The sequence below is a fragment of the Erinaceus europaeus genome, chromosome 17 (genome assembly GCF_950295315.1).
Source record: "Erinaceus europaeus chromosome 17, mEriEur2.1, whole genome shotgun sequence".
NCBI classification, from domain to species: Eukaryota; Metazoa; Chordata; class Mammalia; order Eulipotyphla; family Erinaceidae; genus Erinaceus; species Erinaceus europaeus.
The window spans coordinates 44,362,773-44,372,149 of NC_080178.1; positions in this window are offsets into that span (position 1 = coordinate 44,362,773).

Here is a 9,377-nt window from a genome sequence, read left to right on the forward strand (position 1 = left end):
AGTTCTGAAAGCTCTTCTATAAACTGTCAGACCATCATAAATAGGTCATATATCAGAACACTCTAAAACTCTACAAGAATGGTGTTAAAATATCTTCAATCTTTGATATCAATAAATGTCAATGGCCTGAATTCACCTATTAAAAGACATAGAGTAGGAAGATGGATCAGAAAATACAACTCAACATTATGCTGTCTATAAGAAACCCACCTAAATCAACAGGACAAACACAGACTTAGAGTGAAAGGATGGAAAACTATCATACAAACCCATGGCCCACAAAAATGGGCAGGAATAGCTATTCTCACATCTGAAACGATACACTTCAAAATAGATATGATTAAAAAAGATAGTTATGGACACTACTTAATGCTCAGAGGATCAGTCAATCAAGAGGACTTCACAATTATTAACATCTATGCACCCAATGAGAAGCCACCTAAATACATCAAACATCTACTGAAAGAGCTAAAGTAATTTATTCATAGCAACACAGTCATAGTAAGGGACTTCAACACCCCAGTCTCTCAACTTGACAGATCATCCAGGTATAAAATCAATAAAAACATAAGGGAGCTAAATGAAGAGATAGATACACTAGAATTATTGGACATTGTCAGAGTCATTCATCCCAAGAAACTGGAATACACATTTTACACAAGTCCACATGGATCACTCTCAAGGATAGACTATATGTTAGGCCACAAAGACAGCATCAGCACATTCAAGAGCATTAAAATCATCCCAAACATCTTCTCAGTCCACAGTGGAAATAAAATAACACTTAACAATCAACAGAAGATTACTAATAGTCCCAAAATTTGGAATCTCAACAGTACACTTCTTAACAACCTCTGAGTCAAAGAGGAAATCACGGAAGAAGTCAAAATGTTCCGAGACTTCAAAGAAAATGAAGACACAAACTATCAAAATATTTGGGACACAGATATGGCAGTACTGAGAGGGAAGTTCATAGCTGTACAAGCACACATTAGGAAACAAGAAAAAGCAGAAATAAACAGCCTGACTGCATATCTTAAAGACCTAGAAAAAGAACAACAAAGGAACCCTAAAGCAACCATAAGGACAGAAATCACTAAAGTTAGGGCAGAAATAAATAACATTGAGAATAAGAAAACCATACAAAAGATCAATGAAAGTAAATGTTGGTTCTTCAAAAGAATGAACAAAATCAACAAACCTTTAGCCAAACTCACAAAACAAAAAAGAGAGAAAACTCAAATAAATCGTATCATAAATGAAAGAGGAGCTATCACAACAGACACTGCAGTAATTCAAGATATCATGTGAGGCTTCTATATGCCACCAAGCTAGATAACCTAGAAGAAATGGACGATTTCCTACATATCTACCAACTTCCAAAACTAAGTAAATAGAAAGTGGATAACATGAACAGGCCCATCACAGCTAATGAAATTGAAGCAGTTATCAGAAATAAAAGTCCTGGACCAGATGGTTTTAAAAAAGAATTCTACAAAAACTTCAAAGAAAAACTCAGACCTCTACTTTTAAAAGTCTTCCAGAAGATTGAAGACACTGGAATACTCCCTGCCAGCTTCTATGAAGTCAACATCACTCTGATACCAAAAGCAGACAGGGACATAAACAAAAAAGAAAACATCAGATCAATATCTCTAATGAACATAGATGCTAAAAATACAGAACAAGATTCTAGCCAGCTGGATACAGCAGTATATTAAAAATATTGTTCATCATGAACTAGTGGGGTTTATCCCAGGCATACAAGGTTGGCTTAATATACATAAATCAATCTATGTGATCCAGCACATCAACAAAAGCAAGACTGAAAACCACATGGTCATATCAATAGATGCAGAGAAAGCCTTTGACAAAATACATGGCTTTATTATCAAAACACTACAAAAAATGGGAATAGATGGAAAATTCCTGAAGATAGTGGAGTCTACATATAGCAAACCTACAGCTAGCATCATACTCAATGGTGAAAACCTGGAATCATTTCCACTCAGATCAGGTACTAGAGAGGGCTGCTCACTATCACCATTACTATTCAACATAGTGTTGGAAGTTCTTGCCATAGCAATCAGGAAGGAGCAAGGAATTAGAGGGATACAGATTGAAAGAGAAGAAGTCAAACTCTCCCTATTTACAGATGACATGATAGTATACACAGAAAACCTCAGGAATCCAACAAAAAGGTTTTGGAAATTATCAGGCAATACAGTAAGATGTCATGCTATAAAATTAATATTCAAAAGTCAGTGGCATTTTCTAATCAAACACTAAGCTAGAAGAAATTGAAACCCAGAAAGAAATTCTTTTTACTATAGCAACTAAAATAACAAAATATCTAGGAGTAAACCTAACCAAAGAAGTGAAAGACTTGTATACTGAAAATTATGAGTCACTACTCAAAGAAATTGAAAAAGACACAAAGAAGCGGAAAGATATTCCATGTTCATGGGTTGGTAGAATTACCATCATCAAAATGAATATACTACCCAGAGCCATATACAAATTTAATGCTATCACCATCAAGATCCCAAGCACATATTTAGGAGAATAGAATAAATGCTACAAATGTTTATCTGGAACCAGAAAAGACCTAGAATTGTCAAAAAATCTTGAGAATAAAGAACAGAACTGGAGGCATCACACTCCCAGATCTCAAATTTTATTACAGGGCCATTGTCATCAAAACTGTTTGATACTGGAACATGAATAGACACAGTGACCAATGGAATAGAATTGAGAGCCCAGAAGTGAGACCCCACACCTATGGACATCTAATCTTCAACAAAGGGGCTCAGACTACTAAATGGGAAAAGCAGAGTCTCTTCAACAAATGGTGTTAGAAACAATGGGTTGAAACAGGCAGAAGAATGAAACTGAAACACTGTATTTCACCAAATATAAAAGTAAATTCCAAGTGGATCAAGGACTTGGATGTTAGACCACAAACTATCAGATACTTAGAAGAAAATATTGGCAGAATTCTTTTCCGCATAAAATTTAAAGTCATCACCAATAAAACAAATCCAATTACAAAGAAGACTAAGGCAAGTATAAACCTATGGGACTACATCAAATTAAAAAGCTTCTTCACAGCAAAGAAACCACTACCCAAACCAAGAGACCCCTCACAGAATGGGAGAAGATCTTTACATGACGTACATCAGACAAGAGTTTAATAACCAACATATATAAAGAGCTTGTCAGACTCAAAAACAAGACAACAAATAACCCCATCCAAAAATGGGGGGAGGACTTGGACAGAATATTCACCACAGAAGAGATTGAAAAGGCCGAGAAACACATGAAAAAATCCTCCAAGTCTCTGATTGTCAGAGAAATGCAAATAAAGACAAGATATATCACTTCACTCCTGTGAGAATGTCATACATTAGAAAAGGTAAGAGCAGCAAATGTTGGAGAGGTTGTGGGTCAAAGGAACCCTCTTACACTGCTGGTGGGAATGTCAATTGGTCCAACCTCTGTGGAGAACAGTCTGGAGAACTCTCAAAAGGCTATAAATGGACCTACCCTATGATCTTGCAATTCCTCTCCTGGGATATATCCTATGGAACCCAACACATCCATCCAAAAACATCTGTGTATACATATGTTCTTAGCAGCACAATTCGTAATAGCCAAAACCTGGAAGCAACCCAGATATCCAACAACTGATGAGTGGCTGAGCAAGTTGTGGTCTATATACACAGTGGAATACTACTCAGCTCTAAAAAATGATGACTTCACCATTTTCAGCTGATCTTGGATGGACCTTGAAAAAATCATGTTGAGTGAAATAAGTCAGAAATATCAGGGTAAATATGGGATGATCTCACTCTCAGGCAGAAGTTGAAAAACAAGATCAGAAAAAAAAAACAGAAATAGAATCTGAAATGGAATTGAATATTGCATCAAAGTAAAAGACTCTGGGGTGGATGTATGGGAAGAATACAGGTCGAAGAAGGATTCCATTGCTGTGGCTGGGATCCTTGTGACTCTGTGGGTCACCAGAAGCCAGCTCTCTAGCCATGTGTTCATCTTCCAAAGAGCAGGGGAGGTAGGTACTGCCAGGAAATGGAGAAGCCTAGAGGCAGCCTCGCATGATGCCTCATCTGGACACTGCACTCCTTTGACAGGTGCACGGCCACTGCATTGGAGGAACCTCTAGACCTATAGGCTTTTTGCACCCTCTCTCACTTAAGGATCCCTGCGTCCCCCAGGTGTGGAGGGAGGAGGGCTGGCTGCTGCCTCCCTGGGTCTGAACCTGTCCTGTGTGGCACCCCCAGGCTGCCCTGGGCATCACTCACCTCCTGATTATGGCCCTGGAGAAGGAAGGCATCCCTGCAGCTGAGGCCACCAAGAAGATCTGGATGGTGGACTCCAGGCGACTCACTGTCAAGATGTATTGGTCTGGGGGCAAGACATGGGGTGTCTTACAGCAGCTGGAGATGGGGTGCTCACCTGTGAGGAGGCAAGCCTGGCAGGCAGGAGAGAGAGGAGGTCAAGGAGGGCAGGGCCTGCTCTTTATTTGCATTGATGGATTGATTGATTTTGCCACCAGGGTTACCATACTGTTTCACTATTCCTGAAGGCCATTTTTATTGCAGAGAAAGGGAGAGATAGAGAGGAATACATAGGGAAAAATGAGAGGGAAGTAGAGAGAAGGGGAGACATCTGCAGCACAGAGTGATTCCCCTCAGATGTCACTCAGAGCCTGAATTCAGGTCCCAGATTCCACTAGCATAGAAAACTGGGGAGAGGGACAGGAGAGACAGTTCAAAGGTCAGAGCTTAAAATGTAAAAACCTGGGCTACAGGTTGACACACCTGGTAGAACACACACGTTCACATTTGTGAGAACCTGGGTTCCAGTGCCTGGTCCTGACCTGCAAAGGAAAAGTTTCCCGAATAGTAGAACAGGCTGAAGATGTCCCTCCTTATTCCCTTTCTATCAGTCTCTGTCTCTATAAAAGAAGGGAGAAAAAAGAAAAGAGAATGCTTTGAGCCCCTGGCTCACCACCTGCAGAGGAGTTGCTTCACAGGTGGTGAAGCATGTCTGCAGGTGTTTGTCTTTCTCTCCCCCTTTCCGTCTACCCTTCCTCTCTCCATTTCTCTGTGTCCTATCCAACAATGACAACATCAACAACAATAATAATAAATACTATAACAATAAAAAATAACAAGGGCAACAAAAATGAAAATAAATCAATATTTAAAAAAAGAAAAGATAAGAAAAGGAGGAGGGAGGGAGGGAGGAAAGAAACAAAGTGGCCACCATGAGCAGTGGAGTTGTGTAACCACTGATCCTGGACAATGACACTGCTGGCAATAATGCTAATAATAAAATTAAAGTTTAAGAACCATGGACACCTGCATCTGAGAGCCATACATTTCAGTGGGCAGGGTAGATACCTTCCCATGCACTTGAATCACATTCAAACCCTAGCACCACATGGGAGGGTGTCACTGTACTGGGAGAAGCTCTGGTGCTGTGGTGGCTCTCCTTCTGTGTGTGTGTGTGTGTGTGTGTGTGTGTGTGTGTGTGTGTGTCTCAGAAAGAAGTATGAAGAGTACACTCTGTGGCTCAAATGCAGCAATTTTGCCCAGGTTCCCCACAGCCACATGCCTTCTTCCTCTCCTGCAGGGGAGGAGTCATCTGAGCCCTGAGAAAGAGACTTTTGCCCAGGATCATGCTGAGAAGGGCTCCTTGGAGGAGGTGGTGCAGCAGGTGAAGCCCACAACCATCATAGGTAGGAGGGTATGCCAGGCTCGATGATTTTGGTAGGCTGAGCTCCTCGGGTTGCAGTAGTGGCCCCAATTCAGCTTGATGTGCAGTGTCTACATCAACTCAGAATCCTTGTTCTCACAGCCCTGTGTGAGAGCCAGTGAAGCCACCCCATCATTTGCTTGTCTGGGGAGACCAGTGCCTGTCTGCTGTTTACTGGTTGTATGGTCTGGTGGGTGGCGAAAGGAACCTGATAGAAAAATTCAGGCCATGAATATCATCAACAAGGGTTTTATTTGTGTGCTCCTGGGGCAAGGTTCTCCAGTCCAGGCATGCAGGGTGGGGTGGAGTGGGCATGGAGTCACAGCCAGGGTCAGGGATGGAGATTCTTATAGGTGAGGAGAACAAGGAACTTAGGTGAGAGTTCAGTGGGCATTTTCCATGACATTAAGTTTGGTGGGTCTGTGGTTTAGGAAACTGCTAGCCTCCAGCAGGCATTCCAGGGAGGAGCTGGTATTGCTGGGTTCCACATTCTTATGATTGAGTGTTTTTAGCCACAAGCGCCTTCAATGGTCAGGCCGTCCCAGTTGTATCATTCTTACCTTTTTGGTTATATAGGGTGCCGAAGTCATTCTGGCTGCTTCCTGCTAAATGGGGGCGACATGTGGTGGGGGTTAAAGGTAGGAATAGGTCTGTGGGGTCCAACCTGCAGAGGAATGTAAGAGTGTAGGAGAAGCTGGTTGACAGATAATCTGCATAGCTCGTGAATGCAGGTCATAATGGACCTAAAAAGGCAGGGAGCAAAAAGAAAAAGCAAAGAAATTAGGATTAGAGTGGTATCTCTGTAGAATCGTCTCATTCTCTAGATTCTTCTTTCGTTTTTCCTCTCTGTGGTACATGGGGGCAGAGGGAGGAAAAATAGGGAATCCGGAATTAGGCTGGGTGCTTCCTCCCCAGCTGTGCTGGTACCAGGTCTGTGTGGTTGAGGGTGGACAGGTTGTGGGGATTGGAGGAGAGATCCTGGACTAATTGGAGGGGGTTTGATGGGATGGTGTGGGGTGGAGTGGTGAATGTAGGGGTTTAGGCGAGCACACCACATCAGTCTTAGGCTTGGTGCCTTATCCCCAGCTGCCCTGAGGGTGGACTGGGAAGGTGGAAGGATGATGGTTGGGGTGGGGGACATTGAATGGGATAGGGTGGTTTGAGGTGCTAAATGGGGTAGAGGCAGGTGAACTAGTAGGGATGGGGGTGGGATTTGGGGTTGTTTAGTGGGTTCCTCCAATTCAGTTGGGTACCTCCTCTCTCAAGCCCCCCAGTCCACCCTCAACCCTCCAGTCCCTGCTAGCAGGACAACTGGGAAGGAGACAAGGCAATGGTGAGAGGCCTTCCTCAAAACTGTGAAAAGGAGACAAGGACAGTGACCACCCCCCCCCAGTACCTGCTCCCGTTCCCCCAGGCTGTTCTTCTCCTATCACTTACTGCCACAAATGATGGGCCCTACATGAGAGAGGGGGAGGAAATACCTTCCACCAAAATCAGAACATCTCCTTTAGAAGAGATTGTATCCCAGTGGGAAAGATAGCATGATGGTTCTGCAAAAGACTTGCATGTCTGAGACTCTGAAGTCCCAGGTTCAATCCTCTGTACCATCATAAGCCAGACTGAAGGAGGAGTAGAGAGAGAAAGAAGGGTAGGAGAAGAGGAAGGAGGAGTTATCCATGGGTTACCCAGGATTACAATTTGTTAATTGGTCATTTAGAATATTTGTGGCCTTTCTCTGACAATCAGTGACCTATAGCAGTTTTTCATATGTTTGTTAGCCTTTTGGATCTCCTCTGTAGTGAATGTTTTGTTCATATCCTGTGCCCATTTTTGGATGGGGTCATTTGCTTTTTTTGTGCTAAGTTTGCTGAGCTCTTTATATATTTTGGTGATTAGTTTCTTGTCTGATGTATGGCATGTGAAGATCTTCTCCCATTCTGTGAGGGGTCTCTCTGTTTGTTTAATAGTTTCTTTGGATGTGCAGAAGCTTTTCAATTTGATGTAGTCCCATTGGTTTGTTTCTGCTTTAGTCTTCCTTGCAATTGGGTTTGATTCATCAAAGATGTCCTTGAGGTGTATGTGGGAAAGTGTTTTATCAATGTTTTCCTCGAAGTATTTGATTGTTTCTGGTCTGACATCTAGGTGTTTGATCCATTGGGAGTTGATTTTTGTTTCTGGTGAGATAAAGTGGTTCAATTTCATTCTTCTGCATGTTCCAACCCAGTTTTCCCAGCACCATTTATTGAAGAGAGCCTCCTTTTTCCATTTAATCCTTTGGGCCCCCTTATCAAAGATTAGATATCCATAGGTGTTGGGATTTATTTCTGGGCTTTCAATTCTGTTCCACTGGTCTGTGTGCCTATTTTTGTTCCAGTACCATGCTGTTTTGATGATGATGGCTTTATAATATAGTTTAAGGTCTGGGAGTGTGATGCCTCCATTTCTGTTTCTTTTCCTCAAGATGGTTTTGGCAATTCTAGGTGTTTTCACGTTCCAGATAAATGATTGTAGTGTTTGTTCTATTCTCTTAAAGAAGCTTGGTGGAACTTTTATGGGTATTGCATTAAATTTGTATATGGCTCTGGGGAGAATATTCATTTTGATGATATTTATTCTTCCAATCCATGAGCATGGCTATTTTGCTAGCTCTTTGTGGCTAAACCCACTGTGCTGGCTCCTGATTCTGGGGTGTCCGCATCAATAAGGATTGTATTATCACACTGCCACGAGTTCCTCGTCTCTTTCTCCAGTGAAGCAAGCATAGCAAGTTGGGGAAGACAGAAAGAGGGAGAGAAATATATACACCTGCATACCTGCTTCACCACTTATAAGGCTACTCCCCTAGAGGTGGGGATTGGGGGCTGTGAACCATGATATTTATATGCTTTGTGCCATGTACACTTAACCCACTGCACTACTGCCCGACCCCCTTCTTTCCCTCTTTATCCCCACTGGCCCTTTCAATTTCTGTGACTGCATTCAATAAATAAATAAATAAAAAGTTGAAAAGGATTTATAAAATATTTAATTTATTTCTTAATACAAGGTAGTGGTGGGGTGGGAGATCCAGAGCATCCTATTGTTTCTGAGTGACACTCTCAGTGTCTCAGCAGATTATGTTCAGAATACAAATAGTAGAGCTGTCTTCACAAACTATTGAGTTCAGTTTAGCTACCATGTACCTGAGAGAGAAAGAGATGTCTGATTCTCTCTCTTAACATCTGGAAAGAAAAGTCAGGTGATCACAAAATACAAAGACTGATTTTTTGACAAGTTTTTTTTTTTTAGGCTTATGGCCCTTATTTATATAACAACGATCATGATAATACACCATCTTGCACATTTATTTTTCCTTTTTGAAAATTGTGATTAGTAGTGGTTTACAAAATTCAATGCACTCTCCCACCGCCCAAAGAAAATCACGATAGGTGATTGTGGAAGAGCTTGGCACATGCCCCTGAAGTACTGGTCCCCAGGGCAGGTAGCTAGTTGTGAGGGAGGTCAGAGGTCATGCACTGGGTGGCCCTGTAGTGTGGGCCCTAGAGCCTCCTGCATCTGCTGGACAGAATTCCACCCCTCCTGGCCTGGCGTATCTG